Below are 23,851 nucleotides of genomic sequence, written 5' to 3'. Positions count from 1 at the left end.
TCTTCCTCCATGCATATACTCAGAGAGATACCTATACAGATATATGTTTCAAAAGCCTGCTGATTTAGATGGATGCAGACTTAAAATCAATTCCTGAGCCTATGGTCTAACCACACCTTTGTTTGGCTTCTAATGGAAAAGTCAGCAGTAAAATTAAAAGTGTTGTTAACTTCCAAACGGCATTTTCTGTTGTTTTATGTTTGGCATAACTGACCAAATGGGACATGTTCACTTTTAATGGTGGTTTTATTTATTTTTCCTACAGTATTTCTTTAGTACTTTTTCCTTTTATATGACATATTAATACATAATTCAGTGGTTTTATGCCTCCCTGCACAGTCTGCATGATTTCTTGTGCTATTGAACAGTACTATTTATGACCAAATGGCCAAAATGTCTTTTTTTATTAATCTTTTTTGGTCATGGGTTTGCTTGTTTGTTCTTTTGTTTCCTTGCTATTTTCTGAGCCTGCCAAAGTGCTTAACTCCCCAGCTTCCTCACCCAGAACAGTGCACCCCAAAGGGTCAGAATTTGCAAGCGTACCAAGAAAAGTCAGGCAACTGACAGAGGTTGAAAATATAGCAGAGACATTGATGTGCACAGAGCTGTTTTCAGTAAAACTTCTCCTGCATTGCTGTGACACATAAGGTGACACACAAGCACAGAAGCCATACACCCCCTTTAATTCTGGGGAAAAGTTTTAGCTCTGCATTCAATGAAAGCACCACCCTAGTGTATTTGGAAGGAGACGGGACAAGTACTTAACACCTCCTATGTGTCCTGCTCCTTTCAGGACATGCCTCTCCCACTGGCCTTCCTTAACACCCTGGGCACCCAACTCCTTTATGCCAACAAGTCCACAGCACAGCTGCTCACTCACTGCCTAAGGCCAGAAGCTCCCCAAACCCACCACCCCAGGCGCCAGCCCCCTCAACCTTGCTAGGACACTGAAACCACAGTAATACCACAGGCTACAAGCCTGGAGGGCAGGTAGCTGGACTCCATGCAGTAGCTTTAGTGCAAAGAAGACAAGCAGTATTTCCTTTGTAAACATTTGTTTCAAGCACGTCCCACTTAGTTTTAAGTACCTAGGGTGCACTTTTTAATTGAGTAATTACTTTATCCATAGGTTAAGCACTCACTGGATCCAATCATTATCACCACCACACAGTCAGTAAGTACATGGTGTATACCCTTAAATGCCATTTCTGGGATATTTTCCATTTGTACATCCTCCTCAGGCAGTAACAGAGGACATGGAGACCTTCATTAGCTCTTTGACGGGCTACAGACATCCTGCTTGTTAGTCTATTATCTAACTGCTTATCAGTCACATTCTCAGGCTCTCATTATTTTACTTTCACACTGCCATAATTAGCCTCTGTATTTTTTGGGCATTCGTAGCCCTGCTGCAGCCTACATGCACAGATTGTACAGGAAGGAAGTTCAAATACTGATGCCATAAATGCAAACCTTTTAAAGGTGACCTGTACAGGACTGCTTATAAAAGAAGCTGGGAAGTTTCTTTCGTGTTTGTTTTCGTTTCCTTAGGGTATAGGCTGCTTCTCCTCCAAGCTCTCTGAACATTGCCAGGGAACAAATCCTGCTCACCTACCTGGTGCAAATCATTTCATTGATATAAGGTAGCTGCTCACAGAAGGTGAGCAGGTTTCAGAAAGGTTCAGGTAAGGAAGACATTTACTTCCTTGTTTCATTCTTTACAGGCATCCTCTCTCTCTCATATTAAGGCATGGTCCCAAATGCTGCTCTTTGCTCCTCAGAACGTACCCTCCAACCTAGAGACAACAGGAGGGATCAAATGAAAAAAAAAAAAAAGGATGAAATCTAGTCCATTGCTTCTTCTGAGGTCCAGGGTATCCCTGTTATAACCAAGCTGTTATGATAAGACATGCAATGGTGACAGCAAGAACGAACATCTGAGGAGGACTTCATTTATTGTCAATACACAAGAAGCTGTGGCTTTCTCATTTGACTCTGGCCACCAGCAATTCCCCTCCTCAATTTCTTGTGGAACAACAGCAAAGATAACAAGCAAAATACACTGCTGCTAAGGAACAGGTTCATCAGCAGCACTGGAAAGTCACAGTAAACAAGACGCAGAGCAAGTTAGGAGCAGCCATTTTTTTCCCACAGGTATTGCTCCTCTAAGGAAGCTGGATCCTTATGACTTCTTAGCAGTCACATTGCCAGCATCTCACGTCTTCCTTTTGGCTCTACTGACTTATTTTGAAGAAATTTCTGAGCTTTTCCCATATCTCACCCGATCCCAGGAATTTGTTCTCAAAGTAGCTTTCCTCCCTCAGTGCCAACCACCTGCATCTTTCCGTGCAACACACCTTCCCACACTTGAGCTCACCCCGCTTCACATAATTTTATGAATTGGTATTTCTCTTATTTCTCTCCTTGTGAAATTGAAGCAACCTCTAGCTCATTTCACCAGCTATGTTCCACCTTATTCAGCAATAAGCATCTGCCAGCACAGACAATAAGGTGTGGAATATAGATAAAACCATGAGATTAATTCAGTTTTACTTCTCTGTATTTCAAGAAAACAAATCATATATAGTATTTCATTTATATATTGCATCCTCCCTACCACGCTCACAGCTATCTTGCTATTGTTAATACTATCAAAGCTAGTGACTTATATCTGGGCATTTCAGCTCTACTTTGCCCACATTTTAAATGCTTTTTATGAAAGCTTCATGCATACCTATAATTATGGTCTGCCAGGGAGGTCTCCATTAAAAATATTACTTCCAGGGGATTCATAACTCTGCCATAAAAGTTTGCCCCAGGCTGAACACAGCTGAAAGTTATTCCTTTTCTCACACCAATACTATGCAGTAACAGAGTATTAGCTTCAGTTTATCACCACTTCACCTTCAGTATATTGCTAGAGAGTACTAGCAGCAGCACAGGCAGCAACCCTGCAGTGGGGTGCCCACTGCCTTCCCGTCTGTGACCGTGCTCTTAGACTCACGTACCTTTGCCCCAGTTTTGCTGCTGAGGTTTAAGACTTTGGAGGTGAGTCGCCATGCCTTAGAGATTGAAATGCAATGTAAAGTTTTAGCAAAGGTGATGTCAGCTCTTTTCAAGAGTGACAGAAAAGAAAACGGTTTTGTTTTGCTAGTGATGGTAATGGCCTCTCCCTCTTGCATCCCTCCTTCCCAGGTGCAGGACTGCTCTGCTGAGAGCCCTGAGCAGTGCTCCCTGTTTTACCGCTGCAACCGGTTGGCTTGCCTGAAAGAAAAGAAGAGAATCACCCAGGAATAAGAGAGGTGCCTTTTGCTATTACCATGAAAATCCACACACATTTGGCCAAGTTATAAACCACAGGTGGTCACTAACTGTGTATTCCTCATTTTCTGGATGCCTGACTTGAAACCCTGGGGGCTGATTTGCAAAGTGCTGAGTGCTGGAAGCTGTAATTGAAGTCTCTGGGAGCTGTGCTTTGAACATATATTGAGCCATAAAAACACAAAGTACTCAGAAACACCAAACTGGGACCCCAAAAATCAGTGGGTCCTTTGACCTTAATCTCCCTGTGACTCGGCTCCCCATCTGTAAGATGGGAATACTGTCACCCTCTTGTCTCACAGCGGTGCTGTGAATTCAGATCCGTGAGTGTCTATAAAGCACTCAAATGCTCTGGTAAGAGCATAGCTGAAACACCCAAGAGCAAACCAATAATTTTGTATTCCGTACACTGTTTGGATGGTGTGAGGTAAATAAGACCTGGGCCGCACTTTGAATGATACAGCCAGATGTCTCTGAGCATCATGCAGCAGGAAAAAAAAAAAAAATGTAACTCGTGTAATTAAAGACTGCCTTGTAATATGTTTACACAAGGGACCGGAGTTGCGGTTATGTGGGCAACTTTAGCTTTGGCATTTCCAGAGCAAGAAAAATAACATTGCTACTGAGGGATGGCGTACAGTGAATTGCTGACACTCAAAACTGTGCAGGAGGTAGGTGAAAAGTGCAATGATAAATATATCTCACAAAACGTGCGAGTTAAAGAACATTATTCAGGTGGCAAAGCAGAGTTAAGACATGCTGGAATGAAGGATGCCTGCAGAGCCTTTACTCACCGCCTCTGCATTAGGATACTGCTCTTAATTACATAATCGTATATTTTGCCTGGGAAACCCTTGCCTCAGCACAGACCACATTTCTTCAATATTTTGTTTGTATTCTTCTATGTACTTGCCTTGCTCTCACCCTGCTGCACATTATTCAGTCCCTGCTATGAAGACAGAACTATTAACTTCTGTGTGAGTTCCTTATGGCTCCAGCACTAATTCACAGTTAATTTACTTCCACGGTACATAGAGGCAAGTCACAGGGATATTAAGTCAAAAGGAGCCACTAATTTGGGTCTCAATTTGATTTTTCAGAGGGGGTGGAAGGCTTTGCCAATCGATGTCTTGGCTATTTACTGATAGCAGACAAATCCTGAAATTCAAAGACCCGAGATACTATTCCAGGTACTCGGGAGCATGGAGGGAGGCATTTGCTGTAATGAACACAGAGAGCTCCATATTTACTGACACAGCACATGACCCTCCTGCTCATTTCTGCTCTAATCCATCCAGTCGCTCCGTCACAGGCGCCCTCTCTTCACCGAGGTACTTCCTTCCTCTGTTCCTCAGGCACTTAAGCACAAGCAATTAATTTCTGCTTGGCAAGCCCAGTCCCCAGCTTTATTCCCTCTGGATTCCCCCAGACCTGCCTGATCCTGCACATGCTGGCTCAGCCTCCTTCCCAGCAGCTCCTTCTGAGCTCCTTCCCCTCCAGCTGTATTCCTTCTCTCCTTAGGACATCTTTCTGTCGCCTGAGAAATTTTTACTGAGCTTATACATGCTGCAGATTTTCAAAGGCATATGATTTTGGCTATTCTTGTCAAATCAGAGAAATTGAGAACATACCCCTCTAAAACCAAAGCAATTTCTCTGCCTGAAATACTGTCTTTCAGTCCTGCTTGGTGATGGTAGGACTTTGCAAGAAAAAGTCTCCAGAATTTAACACGTACTCTTACTGTAACCCCACTAAGATCTGCCTTTCTTGAGAGTGATGAACTTCACTCTACAGCAGACATCCAGCAGAGAAATTTTCAGCCCAAATCTATGTTTGGGGGATAAACTAACAAACAGAAACTTCTAATAAGGAGAGCCAGACACATCTTGCAGCCTTGCCAGTTATTTACGTGATGAAACTTTCCAAGTTCAAACTGTGCTGTAAAAAGCAGATTTTGGAACAAATCTAAGTATAAGAAGTATCAGAAATAGCGTATTTCACCTTGTGAACAGATCCAGATTCTTTACTGAGCTTTAATACTTTACTACTACACAGTGTGCCTGGAGCGTCCTATATATAACATGTTAAAAGGTGGAGCGAATCGTTGCCTCTCTCACTAAGTGGCTGCAAAAATAAAATAAAAAATTTCAAAAGTAGATTTTCATCAGTAGCTTTGACGTAGCCAGACGACATGAACCAATGACTCTGGAGGGCAATGCCAATGTTTTGCCCCATGCCAAACTGAACATACCTGAGCATTTCTGAATGGGTCTGTATGTTACAGATGCTGTAAGCTACACTGTGACTTTCCAGTCAGCTAAGAAAGAAAAAAAGCCTCATGTATTAACTCAACAATTTGTTCTCCAGATGTCATTGTGGTCCATATTCAGCTATTCTGATGGAGCACAAGTGCCATACTGGCAAAGTACTTGAGATGAGTTTTGAGAGAGGAAAAAAAGTCCAGGTCATTTTATTTTTGAGATGATGGGTAATTAGAACAATGCCAAACTCCAGGCTTAAACTTTTCACAAGTGTCAGTAAAACCTCCTGTTCTGTTTGGGTTCATGAGAAGGAGTCAGACATCATCTCATCCCTGTCTAAGCTTCTTTCTTAATTTCATGTTTTCTGTGGGAAAGATGACCTTCAGATCCCAAAGGGAAATTCCATCAAAACTGAGCCTGAAGGCAGCCCTTCGTGGCCTTCACATGTGGGTGGGGAGAGGCTCAGACCCAACCAGTCTCCATCTACAGCCACAAACTGGCCATAGAGACATTTGTTTGGCAGATCAAAGGGGTAAGAAATGCCTCAAACTCGGTCAGTTCCTGATACTTCCAGCCACGTTACAAGTATTTTATATGATTCCAGTCTTCCCTACACCAAGCAATTACACCAAGTCTGGAAGCAGTGGCCAGGCAGCAGGGCCAGGTGTCTATTAACTCCACCCCTGGCTTTGCCCTATCTTATTCGGTGTTCAAATGGGAAATGCAGGTGAGAGCCAGCAGGCACAGGGGGAACAGCTTGGTGCATCTGCACAATCTGAAGTCAGCTGATGGCAGAGCAATAAATAGTTAATGGCATAGCTGATCAGGAAGTCCAGCTTTCTGACTTTCTTCTATTTCCTTAGTTTCTGCTCTCAATAAATTGGCTACTTATCCCCATTATTGCTGCTTGCATGTTCTTACGGTTCAGTTCAAACCATGTCTTATCAGTCGCCTACTACTTATTCAAGTTACACAAGTCCCACCGCTCTGGGGCTTGTTAGATAAGGACAAAAAGGAAAGAGGCCTCAAGACAAGTGCAATGCAAAACAAGCAGATGTTTTGATCAACCATTTCCTTGCTTTGTAGAAAATAGTTGCCCCTCTACCCTCCACCCCATGTCAGAATTTAACTTTGGAAATAAAGATTTCACAAAAGGAAAACATTTAAATAGTCAGTTGTTTTGATGTTTTACATCTCCAGGAATGAGCTGCTGTTTTTGTTATACTTATTATACCACATCTGTCTTCTAAATTACAGGGCAATGTTATGGCTTTTACCATAAATTATAAGCAGCTATAAGTAATTTTCCTGAATTTTACAAGTGAAAATGTCACCATCTCCTTGTCTCAGTCTCTGGCACGTATACTGATGTATATATACAGGGGAAAAAAAAAAAAAGACACGAACAAGCACTCGGTCATTGGAACAAAGATGAGCTGCTATTAACATTATTTTCAGACTAAGTTTGTGATGTCAGATGCCTTTCCCTTTACTCCATCCCCCTCTCATACCATGTAGGGGTGGCATTAGTCTTGCAACAAAAAGGGAGGAGGGCAGAAAACACCACATCCTTGAGACAAATTTTACAGCACTCTGAATGATATGTGTGCTTTTTATGTTTATGAAACCACCATCTAGCGAAAAATAGCAGCCTAATATTTTGACACGAAGGTCATTTGAAAGTTTTACTGCCTGCAAGCCTGATCCATTTTGTTGACAAAAGGCTCTCTCAGGGCTCTTTAAGGTGCCCCAGCCTGCTCGACTTTCTCTCTGTCTAGCATTTCTATTTCTCCTCCTCACCCCCCTCCCACCAGACTAATTACCAGCTCATTAAGGCTGTCCTAATGAATTATGTTACAGCATTAAGAAAGAGCTCGGAATAAATGCCCATTTAGGTCTGGGAGGAGGGACAGAGAGATTACTACTTTTGTCAACCTTGCCAGTTGAAGCTAACTTGATCTGACCACACAACACCCAGACCTCTAGCCTCACCCCCCAAAAATCATAAATATTTCAGCTGAAATGAATTTTAGATTGATATAAACATGCTCTTGGGAGGAATTGGCTTCCTAATGCCATGAAAAGAGAAATGCTCAGAAAGGTTATACCGTGCATGCCAGAGCTTATGCTCCCTGAACTGCACTGTGAAGGGCTGAGGAGTGTCAGGGAGGTGGAGGCTGTTTCTGCCCTTGTTCAGCATGGTCAGACAGCAAGGCAAACAGACTCGGTGCCAGCCGTTTATTAATTAAAAACGCCTCTGTCATATTTTGGGTGACTTCTGACGCCAGGCAGGATGGCCTCCATTTAATGGTCCTCCTCAGCACACAGAGAAATCATTGCTGTTCCTCACCAGGAGGAGCAGCGTGGGCTCACCAAGAGCCCTCGGCTCAGCACAGGGGGCAAGGGTGTTCAGCGCCCAGGCCAGGGCTGGGCTCAGCACACTGGTTGCTCAGACTTGAAGCTCTATGTATTGTCTCTTTTTGGAAAAGCAGATCTTGTATTTTATTAATGTCTCATTATTATTCTGCTAAACAGGTATATAGGGTTACCTGGGTCTTTGGCTCTGGCTCTCCAGATGGATTTTACTCTCTGGAATATGTTTGCTCTCCTCCTCATGGGGCATTTTGATGGAAGCAGATGTACCTCACTGCAGAGCAAAAGCAAACACGATGGTGCAAAAAGTCTTTCCCTGAGACAGAGAGATCAAAAAAATATATGGTGCTATAAATTGGCCCAAATTTCCTCCAAATACACTACCCAGATTCATTTTCACTACATCCACGTGATGTTTTCAATTACAATCAAGGTAGCAGTTTGCACACATTTTGAAACTGGGTCTATAACTGGTAAATGTATGCTAAATATACAAATTAGCATAAGATAGCTGAACTTGAGACAGGGAAGAATTTATTCTATTCTCCTGGAATCATCTTTTTTTTGAGAACTCTAATTACTTTCAGGTTTTGGTGAAGAATCATTAAAAGCAGATTAGTTAATACACAGTAACCTCTGTATTACTGTATTTTTTTTCCAAATGCTTCTTCAGAAGAAGTCTAAGATCATATTTTCCCCACAGACAGCAGAAAATGCTCATTTTTAGGGAAATCTTTGAACTGTGCCATATTGCATTTTTAATGGATTCATTAGCACCAAGCAAGAGTAAATATACATGCAAGCCTGTGAGCTGACATTTCCATGCAGACCTCAAAACCTTTTTAGCAGCAAAGGCAATAATTTAAACTGTCTCTTGAAATAAGAGGCCACACCAATCTAGAATTTGTGTACTTTAAAACCTGTCAATAACTGACTACTCTTTAGCAAGTGCTAAGCTGCCTCTAGGCAGCCTGCACACCTAAATGCAGCTACTTTCTGGACAGAAACAGCCTGCAAGGCCTTTTTTTTTTTCCCACACATGCACACACACACCAGGTTTTAAATGTTACAAGATAACCATTACTTTATGCCTATTCATCATCTTCTGCTCATAAAATTTACTAATATTTGCACTCATACATGTGTGTACAACTCCATGTGTTACATAGACACGTGCATATCTGTTGTATATATAAACAGAAAATATTAGAGACATTTTCCACGCTATGAGGGAACCTAGCAGCCAAGCAGTAGATTATTCTTATCACTCTTCTGCAGTAAAGCAGGATAGAAGGCGAGAGCACAGAAGGCAATTTCTTCCAGAGCAGCAGATGACAGAGTTGTTGCAGGACAAACAAAAAGAATAAAAAATAAAAATTTCCTTTACTCAACACATTCCTCCCTCATCCCACATTTCTTAATTTTTATTTATTTAACTTCAGCATTTCTTGCCTTCTTTTTTTTCCCTTCCTCCTCCTTTCATAAGGACAAAGAAGCAGCTGATTGGGAAGGGGAGGAGTGGGGGCAATTGTCCTTTCTCTCCCCTCCACAGGGTAGGCACAGGCATGCCAGTGGTGGAGCGACAGAGGCTGCGCAGCCCCTGACAGCAAGGCAAGCAGGTGAATTGGGCAGCAGCGGTATCGGCTGGGGCCATCAGCACGTCCCGCTGCCTATCAGTGCTGTGCCTGGCAGCTGGGGAGATACATTTAGATAAAGCAGCCAGCAATCGTTGATAACAAGTCCCTCAAATGTCAGGCAGCACAAAGGGCAGCATTGATTGCTGCTGTACAGCCCGCCTTTCCTTTTCTTTGGTGCTCTATTTTTCCCCCTCTTTTTAATATAGCAAAGACTCTGGCTGGGATAATCTGCCTGCAGAAAAGGCCATTGTGCTGCTACATGCATTGTGTTACTCACTAAATAGAATTTATCAAAGTTTCTCAGATTCCTTTTCCTTTCTTTTCTCTTTCCCTCCATCCCCAAGCTGCTCCCCAGCCTCTTCTCATAGGTGGGCCCTATCCAGCAAAAGACAGACAGCGAGTCCTGAATCATACATATGGACTCTTTGAAACCTATGGTATAGATTTCCTCTTCTCTCCCCCGCAGCTTTGGATGGGTGCCTGAAACTAACACGTATCTCGGCTTTCATTTACTTCTGACATGGAACAGATAGAGCTGACATTTTGGAACCATTTCATCCCCAAAGTTGAGTCTGTCTGAAAATGCCAAGTATTTTGAATCTCAGGGGTTCAACACGTTCTCGCATTTGAGGTACCCAGGTCTAGCCCTGGCAACATGCAAAGCTCAAAGCCAGATAACCCCAAGATGCATAACCACCTTTGGCAAAGGCTGCTGCCCTGGCCAGGAGCAGCCCAGGTCCTGCCCGAGACAGAGACCAGACTTCGTGATGGGAAGCAGCTCCAGAAGACGCGCAATGTAAAGGGAGAAACTGAGGGGCACGCGAGAGTAAGGGTGGGTCTCCTGTGCTCCAGTTGTTGATGTGTCTAGTGGTTTTCTTCAATTTTTCATCCTCAACCTTTTATTCCAGAAAACGGGGATGACGTATTGTCCATTCACACAACCCAGCAGCCCCACCGAGCAGCAGAAATCACCAGCAGGCCCCTGGAAATTCAAGCAGGGACACATTGTCCAGGGCTGTCCCCTCACTCACCACAGGTGCCTTCTTCTCCACACCCAGTGGAGAGGGTGGAACCAGTCTGCAGCACAAGAAGGGGCCTCAATACTCAGGCACGCTCTCTGCATTCACATCAATGCTCCCCCTCTGGCTGTTTTTTAAACTGATGTGAATTTAAAGCCAAATCTTTGCTTCAGTAATGAACAGACTGTTCTCAGCTATAAAAAAAAATTACAATCCCTGACACTTTATAATCATCATGTTAATTATTATAATTTTAGAACTCATACTTCACCAATAATAGGGCTCAAACAAAAAGTGTGGTGTCCCCAGAGAGATAAATGACAACGGGTTTTGTCTCGTATGCTTGCTATAATTATGACTATTTGATCTGATGCAGTTTTACGCTTTTATGGTTGCGGCAGTGGCATTTTGAATGCAAACCTCTCTGAGGGTCCTTCTGAGGCCTGGAGGACCAGACCCGGCTCCCCACACAGAGCCATTTCTACTGCTGGAGCTCTCGGCCTGAGACATGGAGCCGGCCACAGAGATGGCCATGGATGCAGTGGGCTTCCCTGGGCAGCAGCTGCTCTGCAGGGAGAGTGGGATGCTCCTAGGGAGGACGTTCAGTGCTGACAGCCTTATCAGCTCCCAAAAGCTAAGTGTGCAGGATGAGTCCTCCGGGGGACAGATCACAGGGCAGGGCGCAATGCCTTGTTCTGTGTTTACCAGGACAAGTCAACATGACACGTCCTCTGTCAAACCAAAGGTCTGCCTCTCCTGATAGCTGGCCCTACACTGACAACAGCAGCAGCAGCTGCCTGGGGAAGAGTGCAGGAATTATGTCGTGGGTGGGAGTACAGAGGCAGGCATGGAGTCATACCTCTGTGCTGCACTGTCCCCTTGTCCAGCCAGAGACTGTACTTGCAGCTCTTTTTAGGGCTGCTTAGCAGCAGTGCATGATAGGTTTATTTTTTTCCTACCCTGGGTTTACCCTAGCATTTTTGAAGACAGCTTTGCAGTACAAGTATAGTAAAGTGTTTCCCTTTTTAAAAATAAACACTAGTATTTTTGATATTAAAAGGGATTGTTGACAGAAAAGGGAAAAAAAAAAAAAGGATTTTCTCCATGGAAATGGGGATTGGCGGTTCCTGTGGCACAGCAATCTTTCATACTTTTTCCTTCAAGCCTGCAAGTGAAGGGGACAGGAGAGAGTTTGTCTTTTCAGAAGCAGCTCCTTTGATCAGAGTCATTCACTCTGGAGAATGGAATATTGAATTCCTTTTGCAGTCAGGCTGTGTTTAAGCGCTTTTGAGTCTGGCTGCAGTTTGTGGACTTTGTGAAACATGAGTATCCCTCCCGCCTCCCCTCTGCCTTTCTTCCCTGACATAGGGATTTTCAAAGGGCATCGCACTGCCTGACCTGAGAAACAGGGTGTTCTAAAACATCCCTGGCCATTTATAACTCACACATCATTATGCAGGGAAAGCTGGCGGAAATACGGCAGTTCTCGATTTGGGGGACTGTATTGTCACCCCAAGCCTGTGGGCAGAAGGTGCAGGAGGGGGAAAGTAGTAGATGTGTGGCTCAGGTTTGAATTCAAGAATAGTCTCTGTCACTAAAGTGAAAGGAACAGGAAAAAAAAAAATCTTAAAAACTCTTATAATTCAATTTTTGGCAACGGCCAGTATTTTCAATTATCCTGAGTGTCTGTTAATGCTGATATAAAACTCTGCTGTTTTTTCCATTGCAAACCACAAATTTCAAGAGTGCGTAAAACTCCACTTTGCAAATGCTTGGCCTGAAGTGAAACTTGGCAGATAAAGGTCTTATAATAATCTTTGTTTAAAACAAAGTTAATTAAATCTGGGTTTAAGAAGAGTTTTGACCATTTGCAAGTTACAGAATAATGCCAGGACTTAATTGCACTTCTTATCCAAAAATCCTCAAGTACCAAGGCATCACTTGAGCTGCAGAGCACATCTGCAAGGTTTATCGCACCCCCCCCCCCTTCACACACCTCCCAGAGCAGGAAAGAGCTGGCCTGGGTCTCCCTCACACAAGCTGCTCATAGCCCTTCATGCTCCAGCAGAAACAGCAGACCCACAGCACGGCCTGGGCACCACTAACCCCTCTGCTGCCCAACCCAGAGCACCCCTACAGCTCCAAGAGCCACCATATAGTCACTGTGTGGTGAACCTCTGCTCTACACAGTTCTGTTTTTGCCCAGGTGAAACCAAGCACACAGGGTCGATGATAAATCAAGGCCAGGGAGCTTAAATGCTTCAGTTAAATTGCACAGTAAATTAAAGACAGAAAAATCAGGAATACAGTTCTGTTGTGAGTTCCAGTCAACTTCCGTACGAGGGAGGGAGATATCGCTCCAGAGGCTCTCATTTTAAAGTGTATCTGTTCCCAAAGCAGAAAAATCTAATCAATTCATCCATACTGCGGACTAATTACTTTTGCTATTTTGTATTGCAGCGAGGACATGGAGGGAACAAAATATATTTGGTCTGCTCAAGAGTGGCTACTCTACTACATGCAACACAGAAAAATAACTGTATTTTATCAAGGCATGAAATTGCTTTAAGAAACAGAAATAAGAAAGAACAGTTAGTGCCAAGAGTGGAAAAATACTGCCATGACAAGATGCTTTTTAACTGCACTTAGAACCAAGTTTTATAAGGACAGATCCATCTTCTCCCTGTTTTATAGCTAAGAAAACTTGAGGAAGCGGTTTTGGCTTGTTTCAAGTCAGGGGCTAAGAAGTGTAAATTTTAGTTCAAGCTGGCCCCCACCCCATCCCCTTGTGCACACCCAGCCCTCATGGGTTATCTGCCAGTGAGGCAAACAGCCTGCTGGACCTTTTGCTCTGTAGGCAAGACTACAGCCATGAGAAAAGCCACAAGGATACAGCAGAGTTTTGCACATCGATGTTTACTTATCAAAGAGAAGATAAACACAACACAAAAATTCAGGCAAGATACCAAGCAGCCTCCCTGATAGCGCAGGAATACTCAGAAGCCTCGCTGTGGGTTGCGAGCCTTTCACAAGCACACTGCCCAACAAAAGCCTTTTGCAAGCACCGCTCAGCAAATGTCGGGTTATCTAGATTTTGTGTGCCTCCTTGTTTGTGCGCTTCACCCATGATTCAGCTTCCCTCACTGACAAGGTCTCACGCGCAGGCCCCTGTGCCCAAGCTCCTTTCACAACACAGGCCTAAGCAAATTTGGGTAGGGCAGCCCTTTGCAAGCAGTTGATTTCTCCTTCCAGGAGTGGCATCTGCTGACATTCAAGAGGCACAAACAATAGTGCCTTGACCAGGAACTACCTGTGAGGAACAACTACTTCAGTCAGAGCTGTATAAATAATTTCAGTTTAGTTAACACTATGTAATTACAGCAGTGGAAATTCTTAGAAAAAAATCAATTCTCATGTAAGCTAAACAGGGCAGGGCCTATTTCTTCATGTGAGTGGGGATCTGGGAGTGCCAACAATGGCTTGCACAGTGAGGAACTTGTTCCTGAGTTAGACCTCCAGGCATAATACAAGCAACACAAGTAATCCCTGGCCTACCCCTGCACCCCAGCCTCAGCAGCCTGTGGTGGGCACACAAAGGCACTGGTGGGATTCAGGGACCTGGGCTCATTCCTCTCTGGTACTTTTTGCAACATCTCAAAGTTCCTGTTGTGTTTACAATTAGCAGGTTTTTTTTTAACCTGTGCCCTTTTCAACTGTTTACAGGCATTATTGCACAGCATGGAGGAGGGCCTGCTTGAGTATGGTCCTGACACCATGGTATGAACAGGACTCTAGTTTACTGGGCTACTGGCAGAAGGATGGGAGGTTCTAGAAGACACCAGCCCCAAAGGCCCTGTTGATAATATGCAGCGACAGCTAGAGGACTAAGAAGTTGTTCATGAGTTTTTGGGTGGATTTTTTTTTTTTTTTTGAGTCCCTCTAGAGTCCTGCTGTCAGATCCTACCAAACAGCACCAGCTACAGGGATTGTACAGTGAGTTACTTTCCACAAATCCACTTCCTATTTATCAGTGCTGTAGGGTGCTCTCATCCAAGATCCGCAATGTGAGGAAGTGCCCAACCACCTCTTCTCCCATTGCTCTCACTCTGGAAAAAAACAGGGGCATTTCTTCCCCAAAGAGGCATGGACTTTCATGTTTGGTTTTGGCCTTGTGCTGTATGCAGCTGGGCAGGGGAAGCACGAGGGACACCGAGTGGCAAGTGAAACTGTACACGGTTTAGTTGAAGCCCAGCAAAAACAGTTTTAAGACAGTTACTAGAGGCAGAGCTCACCTTTCCCATCACAGATCACCCTACATAAAACAAGCCCTGAACAAATCCAGCACAACTTGTATAGCCTGAAGACATGGGGGAAAGTACCTGCTATGTGTAGATATCCAAGATACTCATACGCTGTGAGGCCACTTGCAGACTCAAAGTGTGCATTCATGCTCAAAATGCCAATACAAAAGGAGAGGCAGGTATTTAGAAACATTCCATTTTGTCTTTGAGCACATAGTTATCTATATCCTGATATGGCTGTGAGAAGCAGTCAAGAGCACCATTGACTATTAGCAGTTTCTGAAGAGGTGTATCAAAGTATTATTTATGGTCTAAAATTATACAGGGTCTAACAAGGAAGAGAGAGGAAAACTATACCTCTGCAGGTTATCACAGTTGGCAATTAGGTGAGTGGCAACAGGGGATTATGAAAGTTATGAAAGACTTGATTTGTGAGCTGGAGTGGAGCGCAGAAAACTTGATAGATTGACAGGGGGCAAACCATTTTTCTTCAGCTAGGAGTGCAAGAAAATAGGGGGAAGTAGCAAAGGGAGGAAAAAAGACAGCAAACTTGCCCACTAGGGAGACCTGGAGTCACTAGGAGGCTGAGATCTGTTTTCATTTTGATCCACATGCTTATTCGGGATTTTTTCCAGGGTGGAGGGAACGCCAATATAATTTTACCTATCTTCTAGTACTTTACGCAGCTCTGGTACATAAGGTTTCTAACACCACAATGCCTTTGCAATAACAGCTGGCTTGGGTTTTCCCCCTCACAGGCTTGCTCACTCCCTCTCTACCCCTCCACCATTTGAGGAGCTGTCACCCCCTTCCTCACTGCAAGGGAAGAAACTCCTTCCCAAATGAGCAGGGGTCTGACGTTCTGTTTCTGTCTCTCCTCTGCAATACAAGGGCTAGGCATTGGAAACAAGGTGCTAAGATCAATTGTATCAAGAAGAGAAAGGAAAAAATAAAATAAAACACCAGAAAATAAATATTCAGAAATGCAAAAAAGCATAGGCAGCTTTAACAATGCCCTCCCCCCCCACAAATGCAAAGAATGATACATTTTGCCTGACTTATTATAAGTTGGTAAAAATGTTAATGTTTGTAGACAGACTGTGCTTTCATAAGTGTGTATTACAAAAGAAATATATTTTTTCCATGTTTAATCAGGGTTGATTTAGAAAGCAATCAGCACGCTTCTGTGTCTTCCAGCCTCTTCTTGAATCTGATACCTAATCTAAGTCTCGAATGCAGAGAGGTAGAATACCAATGATTCAGGTAAAAATGCAAAAAGCAGCGGTAACTCTTGCCTCTGGCGTTGTAGAAGTCGAAGCACTGTAGCAGATCCTACCACCTAATGAGTAGGAAGAAGGGGAGCTCTCACCTCCGAGATACAGACTTCCTTAAAAGATTTGGCATCAAGGCTGCAGCTCCCAGGCAAGAATCCGCTCTCGACCCCCCTCAAGCAACTGGATGAAGCCAAGCTTTGAATGTCAGGCCCTGTCATCGTAGACACAGCACAAATGCCCTGCAGTAATGCCACCACCAAGGCAGCACTCACTTGTCAGAACACCAGCCGCACATTTCATAAGAAAACCAGTAAATATGACAGCACTTGAATATGAATCTGGAGACAAAGCAGAAACTGCAATCGATTGAAAACACGCAAGTCAAGACTGAGAAAAATAACAGTTTTCAGAGGGCTTTTTAGTACAGATGCAGTAACTCATTAAGTGTCACGAAGATGAAGGACTCGGCACAAGCTGCAGCAGGCCTTGCAAGGCTGGACTTCAAAGCAGCAGCTGAAGGACCAACAACACGGCCAGCACTGGTCTGTGAGTACTCGTGCCCAGACACCCTCCTCAACAGAGACTTTTTGGTCACTATGGGCAAGACTCCCCTCAGTTAACTGACTATACAAAGGGTAAGCATGTAAATATAAGCAAGTCATCTAAAGCAAGCCACATTTGGGTGACAAACTATCCTGCCTATTTTACACATCCTTCTACAGAGTGCTGAGCTGTCCTCAGGAGGCACCTCTTTTGGCTACAGAGGGTGCCTAGACAGCTGGCTGAGACCCGATGACTAAATTTTAGATGGTAAAAAGCTATTTTAGAGGAAACTAAGACTAATTGTTGACCCTGTGTTCTGACTGAGTGGTTTCATTGAAATCCGACTCATGTGCCAGTTTCCCTTATACAAGCATCCAGCAGAATACAAGAAAAACCTATAACCTTACTATAAAGTTAAATAGAGGTTCACCTTTCTGCTTTTTAGTGCTCTTTTGCATTGTTAAAGTTGGAGATTGGGCTATTATGTTCTATGCAATTTTTACTGCTCTGTGTGGAGCTAACTATCTCCGCACATCAGACATCTAACATATGTTGTTTATGTAACACTTTCAGCTGTGTTGCTACTCTCTCTGAACTGAATAGTTCCCAAAAATTTAGGATCTTGCAAATTGTTCTATCAGGAGGAAGAAATTGGCAGTGGATCCTGGTATCTCTTATAGAAATGCTGCTCCCTGTCAAGGAACACCAAGTCCCATTCGCTGAGTGTCACACGACAGATCATTTCTTCATTTGCATCTTCCTACCATCACACAACCTTAAAAAACCTCTATCTCCCCTAGCTGCAGTGTCACACAAGTTAGATGTGCCCAAACTTTTCCTCCATGTATTTCTCCCGTGTCATTTCTGAGTCCAAGTGGTTCTTCTGTGCTGTGGATATCTGAAGCATGGAGGACATTCCCTACAGCCCAGACACTAACATGCATCTAGACATCTGCCAGAAAAGCATCATGATGCCCTGAAGGGTTCAACCATTTCTACTGTTTCAGGAGAGGACTGCAAACGTCCCTAAACTCAAAATAGTTATCACTATCTCATGTTGTAATCCGAGGCTGTAGTGATGGGAACTTTTTTTAGTGTGCGCATACACATGGCCATAGATTGGGTCAAGCTAAACTGGGAACTCTGGATCACTAAAATGAACAAACTAGTAACTAATAATAATAGCAGAACCTTTCCACTTTGATGTCTGTTAATTCTAATACATATTTCTAAGAGAGATGCCAGAGTGATGTAGAATAGTTTGGGTTTTATTCAAACCGTATACATTTGGATTCATGTTTCATTGCCCTGCTGCATCTAGAATACGTAATGAGAAAACCACGTACACCACTATCTCCAGCTTCTTGTCAACGTTACAAAGCACTCACAGGGTTACTCATGTCATTGTTATGAAGTTATTAAAACCCTGTGGTACACAGAGGCAGCCTGCAGACTGCTTCTATTTCTGGTACTGGCTTGACATCTTGGGGAAAACACCATCCTCTAAGTGGTATGAGGCTCCCACAGAAACTACACTGTTATCTTGAACTCACCCTCTCTGAGTAGCGAGTCCCCAGTGGCCACTTGTGGGGGTCTCACAGGTACATTTTATGTCTTGTAAGAGCCTGCCTCAGTAAAACAGGCCTTTGTTCTCAGGACTGCAGCTCTGAAAGCAAAATAAAGGATGATGATCTGGATGGAGTGAGTCCGGAAAGGCACAGGAGAGCTCTGCTGCCCCTGTCTGAATCACTCACATTCAGCACATGCTCCTCTGAAAAGAACATCCAGAAGAGTCTCTCACCCCAGCCAGAATAAGAATGCTTCTTATCTACGAAACTGGCTTTAACTTCTAAAGCAAAACTATAAATAACAGGAGAAAGTGAACTGAAGGATAAAGAAGCAAGATCCTTCTACATTTCAAAACAGAACTGGAATCTTATTAACATTTAAATTAATTGACCATCTAGATTGTGGAATCCTCATGAACTGCTGTACTCTGGGCAGAAATTAATCTTGACTCTCATTACTGAAAGGTGCCCTGCTTATGACAGGGTTCTTGCGAAGCCAGAGAATCAGATGCTCTCTGGACCAACATCTCTTCTCTGGCCTGCAGTCAGGAGGAACTAAACTTGGTGAGCCAGGTGATTTTTGCTACTTTTATTGTACTTAATAATAACATTAATATATTGGCAAAAACAGCATTAAAAAAAAAAGCAAGCCACCAGCACAGCAGTTAGCTGTGTAGGTCAGCACCCTGCAGTGAGCAGTTACCTGCCTATTTTGTATCTAAGGAAATAAGAAATACGCCAGCCTGAACAGCCACCACACACCTGCAGAAACGCCCCCACCAAAAGAAGTGCTGTCACATGCACGGGGACCACCCTGCCAACAGCAGCACTTCTGCAGTCTCTGCTTGAAATCTGCAGCTTGGCTCTACTCCTCCTTACCATGGCACAACAGGACCAAGCTCTGCACCCCAGCGGAGAGAAAAGACATGTCTCTTCCTGACTTAGGATAGGAAACTACAACAGGCAAGAGACACAGCAGGGGTGAGTATCTTCAGGAAGGGGAAGATAGTGAGGCAGTCTTGGGAGAGGTGAAGCATGGAAGAAAAACAGCAACCATGGGTTCTCAAAGCACTCAAAACTCCAAAGACCTTCTAATTCCCTGATATTTCACTCTACCCTCTCTCAAGAAGTCCCATTATCTATTCCGAACCCTTCATTGCTCTAGAAACCAAACTGTTCAAATGGAAATTACTTCCAGCCCATTCCCATGGGCTGCATTATGCAGCAAATGAGTGCAGAGATCCCACAATGGCTTTCAATTCCTTGTACAGAGACCCCCAAGTCTCGAACTTTATCTTCATAGAATGACCTGTTGACCAGCAGAGACTCTCCAGAGTAATCCTTTATTAATACAGTAAAGTGGGACACTCTTCCAGGTACCAGCCCCACACTCTCCTAGTCTCCTGATGAGGCCTGTTGAATGGACGTGACCGTACTTCTGTGGCATGGCCAACAGTTTTTACCAGTCCAGTAATCTTGTAGTCTAATCACATCTACAACTGAGGACTCACACAAGCATCTTTCATGTGATTCCTTCCTTTCTAGTAAGTAGCTTTTAGGAAGAAGAGCTGAAAACATGAAATGAATACATATCAAACCAGGAAGCAGAGGAAAAAAGCTGACAGAAGTCACGACTCCTCAGCTCAGCATGTATTCTGACAGTGCAGGCTTTAGTTACAGTGATGCAAGACATGCCCAAAAATTAAGAAAAATTCACATGTGCCAGTGATTGTAAGGGAACAGTAATTAGTCACAGGCAACGACAACAAAACTTCTAATGGAGCAACACTAGCATTTATGTCTTAATAAAGTTTTAAAAAAAAAAAAAGCCATTATCAGCAAGAACTTGCTTGCTGATCCAGACACAAAGGCTGAGTCAAGCTGAACCCAGTTATTGAAGATGACTTTCAGGTATCTCTGCTGATGCTCCTGCTGAGCACAAAGGCAGCCTCAATCTGCATTGTTCTGAGCAAGCTCTGATGAGCAGCTTGTCCATGAGGACTTGGCCGCTATTGAAAACAAAACAAAAAAATAAAACAAAAACAGCTTGTGTGTTACAGCGTATTTAACTTACACAGGCCAGCTCAAACAGTACAAATGACTCATTTGCATAATCACACTTCAGAGTGGAATAGGAGCATCGCTGCAAGGCCACTAGTTCCAATTCCTCCGCTAGTCCTCCAGTGGGACCATAGAGAACAGCTCAGCTCATTAACAGTGGTGGTGGTAAGAGCCCCAGAAGTCTCAGCCTCGTACATACTTGAGCAAGCACAGCACTGACATGGATGTAGCCACCTAAGCGTGATTTCAGTGCATCCTCAATCTCTTAAACTGTATTGACTTAATGTAAAGATATATTACATCAGCCTTGCAGTAAAGGCACACCCTCAGCATTTATCCTCTTCTTCTTTTCCACAACACTTACTGATTTCACAGAGTGTAAATCCAGGGACAAGAACATAATCTTAACTCAAAGTAATTCATGGAGACATGCTTATTGAATGCCAGCAGACAGCCCCCCCCCCCCCCCCCCAAGCCCCCCAAAGTTTCAAAAATTCAAGTAATTCTGTGGAAAATTAGTGATCAAGAACTCCAATTTCATGTTAATTGATTTTCATTTAAAATATTTTTTCCTCCCCAGCCTTATCTACAAAGGCTTATTGTACCAGCAAACTCATATCTGAATTCCCATCATCATATGCTGTAGCTTTGCAGCTGAATAATACTGTAAATCTTAGATCACCACCTGAATGGTCTTTTATAAGAAAAGAGTACAAAATATAAAGTAATAAAAAGTGATAGAAATTTTAAGGACTCACTATCCAATGGACAATAACCCTCTACATTCATTCTGCTATATGACAATAACCAGAGGATTTTACCTAACCAGAATCTAAAGAAATCAGCTCTGCCTGCTTCTCCCATGGGATGCTCTCATGCAAGCCCTGAAGTTGCAAAGTCATCCAGTAGGTGATCACAGCAATCAAAAAGTGGGATGACTATAAATGGTGTGACTTTCTTAGCCAACCAAAAACCTGAGATTTCTGTTCTGGAGGAAAAGAACAGAAATAAGAGTCAGAAAGCAAGCAGGGGGAATATAAAATAATACAGACAACACATTGGAGCCTCAATAAGGACAAAAAGGAGCAATAAAGGATAAGAAACAACCCAGAATTAGATTACCAAGTACAGTCTTTTACTAGATTCCTGCTGTATATTGCATTTCACCAGAGGACAGAGTTTAGTATGAGCATGGGAAGGAGGGTTACACGTGTGCGTGTATTGGTGAGAAATATTAATGAGAGAAGAAGTGAGAATTAAACATTTCTTGAATGATTGTTTCTTATTTCAGTCTCAGAAATACCATTAACTGTAACATTTTTCTTTTAAAAGTGTAGAGAGTGCTTTTCCTTTCTGCTGTTTTTTCAGGGAGCAGGAAATAGGCATAAACTGATAACAGACCATTATCTAGGAGTGCTTTGAAGATGCTGAGACAGAATTGGGCAAATCCATTAGGACCTCTTTTGGTGAGAAAGGTGGGACAAGAAGTCTCCTTACTCCAAAGGCTGCCTAACTTAAAAAAAATTTAGTGCAAGGGTACATGATGTCAAGGCTCAGAAGTTTCACCTCAGTCTCCTACTGGGAGTAGCTGTAAATTCACTGATTCCCAGTCCAGCAACATCAAGCAATGCATGTCATTTAAATGAAATGTTAAAGGACTAGACCAAGATCCCACTACTTCTGTTATATGTATCCAAGGATAGATATACATGCCATAACATGCCACTTCTTCCCCAACCCTAGTGTTCATCTCCCTTCCTCTACCCCCAAAAAATCTGCCTGCAGCTTGAGGCCTTGGTAAGAATCATCAGCTACTCTTTTTAATGATGAATTAAGTGATTAATGGAATTAATCTATTATGCAGACTGAGCACACAGTCTCCGTTTGTACATGAGGAGAGAAGTGGGAAAGCAAGCAACTTGCCTACCAAAGGAGAGACTTTCTGACCCTGCATTATCTATTCTCCTTTCTAGGACAGGCAGAGTAAATTAAATCTGAACTCTGAGTTTTGTTTTTCTCAGGTTTTTTTGAATAAATAAAACTATTTGACTTCTACCACAAGTCCTATCAAGTCTGAGCCATAGCCCTCCCCCCTCAAAGGCTTAAGCATGAAATCACATACTGTATACAGGTTTGTTCATGTTATTTAAGGGATTTTTTTCCTGAGAAATATGTTCATTGAGCTAAGCCTCAGCAGTACAACTAGTTTTCCCTTGTGTGCTCTAATAATGATTTTTACCTAGCAGCAGCTGGGAACCAATAGATCTGATGTCTTTCTGGAGGTGTTCTGTTCGTAGGAAGGTCAATCATTGAATGGGATTCATTTTTCACCTGAGACAAGAGAGATGTGGAGGTCTTATAGATCTATGTGGCGTTAAAGTTTTGCAAGTATGAGAGAACTGACTTTCAGTAATTATCTCTCCTTTCAGGAGGAACTACAAGACATCTTTGAGTATACTGTATTTATTACAGTGGTAAAAAGAAAATAGAGTGGAAAACAATGAGGCAATTAGTAGAAGCTCCTTTTTTAAAAAAAGGCAGAATACAACAGTAGTTTAGATATGTCTTCCATTTCTGTGGTTTGGGACATCATAATTATGAAAGGAAACGTATCAACAAAATATTGTTATTGCTGAAAAACAGCTGTTTCCAGTGAATCAAAACATCTGTAGGAATGCAGCCATCTCAGACATTTACCAATGGAAGAGTGGGAACTTGCCAGATTCAGTGCCAAATTGCCCATGCAGAACCTGGGACAGAAGATTTAGCTGAATGCTCCTGAAGCAAAACAAGATGTCTCCCAGGCTCCCTGATGCAGAACCATGAGGTCCCAGACTGAGCCAGGAGTCCATAAAGGGGAGACAAGAAGTCCCAGGAGCATTGGAATCCCATCCTGCCCTGGCTTGGACCTCCAAGTTTTGTACCTTGTACCTTGGCTTGGACCTCCAAGTTTTGGAGTTGTATGCTATGCTGAAATTCTGTTTCCATTTTTTTCAGATCCAATTTTTCATTCACCCCCCCCCCCTTTCCACAGATATTTCAAGAAGTCTGCTTCAATCCATAACAACTCCTACCCCCCTTCAAGTGTCCCCAAGGATGGGGAAGATGCAGGTTTCATTTTATCTGTACACATAATGCAGTCTTTGGATTTACTAATTTTCCACTATTTTGTGAGCCATCCTTAGACAGCTTGCCCTAGAGGACAGTTGCTAGAGCAGAATCCTGCATCAGATTAGTCATACCCTCAGGATCCTAATGATAGTGCTGGACAATACAAATCTAATGGCAGTGGGATGTAACATGAAGGCAACAATTCTTTGTTTATTAGTGACTTCTGAAGAGTAGGATGCCAGTACCCAAGCGAGAGAGAAATCCAGCATAATGAAGGCAGCTGTTTGGTAGTTTTTCCTGAGGGAATTGTGTAAAGAGAAGAAAGGCAGAGGCAGAACAAATTTCATCACAACGTTTAGGCCTTGAGCTGGAGAGCATGACT

The sequence above is a fragment of the Cygnus atratus genome, chromosome 3 (assembly GCF_013377495.2).
Source record: "Cygnus atratus isolate AKBS03 ecotype Queensland, Australia chromosome 3, CAtr_DNAZoo_HiC_assembly, whole genome shotgun sequence".
Taxonomy (NCBI): Eukaryota; Metazoa; Chordata; class Aves; order Anseriformes; family Anatidae; genus Cygnus; species Cygnus atratus.
The sequence above is the reverse complement of the archived record's forward strand: the minus strand, read 5'-3'. Positions refer to the sequence as shown.